The sequence below is a fragment of the Phascolarctos cinereus genome, unplaced genomic scaffold, assembly GCF_003287225.1.
Source record: "Phascolarctos cinereus isolate Bilbo 61053 unplaced genomic scaffold, phaCin_HiC Scaffold_9;HRSCAF=440, whole genome shotgun sequence".
NCBI lineage: Eukaryota > Metazoa > Chordata > Mammalia > Diprotodontia > Phascolarctidae > Phascolarctos > Phascolarctos cinereus.
In genome coordinates, this window is record NW_027556402.1 from 253,811,770 (window position 1) to 253,816,082 (window position 4,313).

Genomic DNA, 4,313 nt, shown 5'->3' on the forward strand with positions numbered 1-4,313 from the left:
GGAGGGGTTGCACAGTATCATGGAGTCCAAAGATCTGAGTTCAAATTCCAGCTCTGCTCCTTATTACCCAGATGATCTCCAACAAGTTACTTTCCTCACCTGTGCCTCAGTTTCTTTTCTGCAGAATGAAGAGATCAGACTAGTTGATCTCTAAATTCTTTCCAGTTCTAAATCTCTAATCCTATGTATGGATGTTAAGAGGCTGTGAAATCAAGGAAGGCTTCTTAAAGGAGAGGGTATTTGAGACGGACTTTGATAGGAATTGAGGGGAGGGGAGGAAGTGGATCAGAGAGGTTCCGAGACAGCCTGGAAGAGGAAGGCTTTGCCAACTCTGAACTTGGTCCTGAAAAGAAGGAAAGGAAAGGTATCACCTACTCCATGGGAATGGACCCTGGCCAAAAGGTCCCTCGACAAAGATTTCTCACCTCCTGAATTCCCCAGTCACAAACACAAATATCCCTGGGAGGAGGGGCACCTTAGGTCTTTAATATCTTTATTGTAAATTACTTTATTTCAGTTGGTAACACCTGTCACCTGAGGAAAGGAGACAGGTGAGTTGGGCTCCAGCTGGACTCTGCCACTAGGGGAACTCCAGCAAAGTCACTTCCCCTCTTCAGACCTCAGTTTCCTTGTCTGTAAAATGAGGAAACGAGGGGGTTGGGTTAGATCGATTGAGATAATGTGTGTAAGTACCTTGCAAAACCTCAGAGCAGTATATAGATGGTCACTAGCACTGTCATCAATATTACATGGCCCCTAAGACTCCTCTCAGCTCTGTCTAATGGTTCCTGGTTGTTTTGATGGAGGGAAGGCTGGGAAGTGATAGGATAAGGCCAGAGTGTGGAGAGGGAAGATTCAGAGGTCCCTTGTGCAGCCAGGAGCCACAACTAAAGGTACTCAGGAGTGGAGCTGAACATGGAAGAAAGAAGGGTAGGCAGGCAGTGTGCCAGGCAGGCAGCAGAGGAGCATCCAATCGTCATTTCCGGAGGTAAGAAAATTAACTGGCCTTCCGATTAGAAGGCCCGGGTTCAATCCTATCTCTGACACCATCTGCGTGATCGAAGACGAGTCACAAGCAAAGAGGACTGGGAGCTGGCAGCGCCCTGAGAACACAGACCGGGGGAGGGGGAATCGAGGACAGGGTCGTAGCGTGTCTGAACCGGGGAGGCAGGCAGCCTGTCCCACAGCGGGGCGGAGCCTAAGAACGTGGAAGGCCCGAGCTGGCCGGCCCCGAGAAGACCGAACGTGGGGGAAGAGGAGGGCTGAAGGGCACAGAAGTCCGAGCTGGTGTGAGAACAGACGCTCCCCCGTCCCCTCCCCGTAGAACATGGGATGTCAGAGCCGGCAGGGAAATTAAAGACGACCAAGTCTCTCATTTAACAGAGAGGGAAACTGAGTCCCTTGGCCTCTCTAAGTCTGTGTTTTCTCTTGAGGATAGTTCTACTAGGACTACGAGGTGACAGGATGATAGTGAACAAAGTATTCAGTAAGCGTTAAAGCAGTGTAGAAAGGTGAGTTATTATTCAGACACCTGCAGTGAAAGCTTTCTCCTCCTCTGCTCTTCTGGTCCCCTCTCTCCCCTTGCTCTCCCAGGGCGCTCCCGAGATCCAGGAGGAAGAGGAGGAGGACTGGGCGCCCCCACACCCGGCAGCCGCGGCCCGAACCCCAGCAGCAAGCTGCAGCCCCGGGGCTGAGAAAAAGCTGCCCAGCAACCGGTCACGTGACATGGACTCCGCTTGCGGATTGGCTGCATGGGCCGGGGAGCGTTTGCTCTCCACCCCTCCCTAACTCGCCCGTCCTGGTCCCTCCCTCCCAGAAGGGCTCCTTGCCGCGAGCCTCTCTGGTGCATTCGGCTTTCCACTCTATCCTCCTCCTTTCCTTCCTGCCTCCCTCTCTTGGGGGCCTGCCTCTCTCAGCCCTGTCTACCCCTTCCCACCATCAGCCTCCACCTTCCCTCCCCTCTCTTCTTTGGGGTCTTGCTCCCGTCCTAGCTGGCGTTTCTGTAGCGCTTTCTCTATAGCTTACGAAGTGTTCCCAGCCTCTTTACAGAGGAAGAAACCCAGGTTCAGAGTGACTGGGGAGGTCATGGGCACACAGTTCTGCAAGCAGCCTGGAGTGATGCTTAAAGTCCTAGACTTGTACTCAAGAAGAGCTGGGTTCGAATCCTGCTTCTAACCCTCTATCTATACGACCATGGGCAAGTCAGCTAACCTACCTTGGCCTCAGTTTCCCCATCTAGAAAATTGGGAGCTGGTCTGGATGATCTTTGAGGTATCTTTGAGGATCAAATGAGGTCAATTTGTATATACTAAGCACTTAATAAATGTTTTCTTCTCTCTATAGATGTTCTTAAGTCATTTAACTGCCCAAGGCCTCAGTTTCTTCATCTGTAAAATGAGGGAGATGAACTGCATGACTCCCTTTCACTTTATAACCCATCCCCATTGCTAGAAGCCCTGCTTAGCCCCCTCTGCAAATGGACCCGCAGGACAGTGTCCTTCCTAAAGGATTTTCCAGCTCCCAACACTGCCTCTTGCTGCTACTACCTAAAGGAAGGTGGAGGGGTAGGAGGAAGAGGAGTCCTCCAATGGAAGCCCTAGGGCCAAGGCAAATCCTATAAGGCCTCAGAGCTAGCAGGGTCCCTAAAGCTCTTGAAATATAGTGGTCCCCAACCTTTTTGAGTATGAGGTCCCTTTCTAAGGTTAAAAAAAGTTTTGCCAAATATCCACAGGAGAGCAGGTGTCCACTAGGACCCACTGCTCAGTCCACCACCCTCAGAATCACAGCTGGACAGCATCTCAGGGTTGGAAGGGACCCAGTGCCCATCTAGTCCAGTCAGTGCATGAAGAGAAATCTCCCCAACTGCATCCCTCACAAGAGGTGGTCCTTCTTTGCTCAGAGGCCTCCAGTGAGCACCACCACCTCCCACAGTGGCCCATTCTGCCTTGAACTGTTCTAATTGTTAGGAAATTATTTCCTTTGGTTGAGGTCAGATGTGCCTCTTTTAACTTTCAGCTACAGCTCTTAAAAGGTGAGGTGACTCGGTCAAGGTCACTGCTATTCAGGACCAGAAATATATGGTATGCCTCCAAAAGCAGGTCTTCTGTAGGGAAAGCAAAGCCTGTAAAATACACCAGAGAAAAAGAGCCCAGAGAGGGCCTGGAACCCCGGGCACTAGCTTGTTAAAGGGAGCATACACATTTTACAAACCAATTGTAAATAATTTGGAGTTTCATACATGTGTTGCTGTCTATGAGTCACCCAGACTCACAGACCTAGGAAACCATCAATTCCCATGCCCTCAGCACCTGGGAAGGCTAAGGGACTCCCTTGCCCAGGTAGGGTTAGACTCAGCAAGTTTGGAACCCAGTTCTCAGACTCCAAACCCATCACCTTGCTTCTACCAAACCATGCTGCTTATATTTGTTGTTGGAGATGGTTGCTAAGTTTAGAATAAAAAACTGGGGAAAAACCCCCAAAGACTTGCTCAACTTCCCCTGGCCTCTGTTTGCACATCCTCAGACCCCCTGCCCTCTCCCTTCTTGGCTTCAACCCCTCTTTTCTGCTGGTCCTCATCCCCTTCCTTCTCTCTACTTCTCTGAGAGGGGCCTGAGATTACAGGTGAGGGGAGGGAGGAAGGATGGAGCTGCCATGTCAGAAGCTGCCTGCTAGCCCTGTGTCACCCCCCCTTCCTGCCCACATCCCCCAGAGAAGCCACACTCCCTCCCTCCTCCCTTCCTCCCGAAGCCCCAGCCCAATCCCGGCAAAGCTTCCATAACAACGGAGCAGGGCAGGTTGACCTTGGCCTAGCTGGAGGGCTCCCAATGTATGACCACACCAGAGCACCTCGATGGCAAAAATCATGATTGTTAAGAACCAATGTAGGAACCTCCTTTTTGGCCAGGCCTTCAGATTTGCTCAGTCCTCTCCTCCCCACGGCTTTGTGAGGCAGGAAGCCCATCTATCACCATTCTACAGGTGGGGAAATTGAGGCTCCAACAGGTCTCTGTGATTTGTCCAAGGTCACACCCCAGTCTCGGAAACAGTATTGGAAGCCAAGTTTTGCAATGCTAGGTCTTTCCATCATAAGCTACTAACTTGCATTGTCTCGGCTGCTGTCTTTACATGAATTCTTCAGGGTCTCAGACCAATGGGGCTATCTATTTTTGGGTCCAGCCATATGATTTCATCAACCTTAATTGGCAACTATGTGTAAGTGACAATCTTACAGTGACTTGGGCCCAGAGTGGTTAAGAGACTTGGCCATGGTCACACAGCTAATATATGTCAGGGAAGACTGCATGAACCTTTCC

General features: G+C 50.9%; 1 long non-coding RNA gene across 1 annotated transcript; it reads left to right on the forward strand.

The window, feature by feature from the left end:
• The first annotated feature begins 412 nt into the window (after positions 1–412).
• Positions 413–2,340, forward strand: LOC110195499 (uncharacterized). The gene is made up of 2 exons (XR_013484173.1): positions 413–1,289; positions 1,594–2,340. It is a non-coding gene; the product is annotated as an uncharacterized LOC110195499 (long non-coding RNA).
• The last annotated feature ends 1,973 nt before the right edge of the window (positions 2,341–4,313 follow it).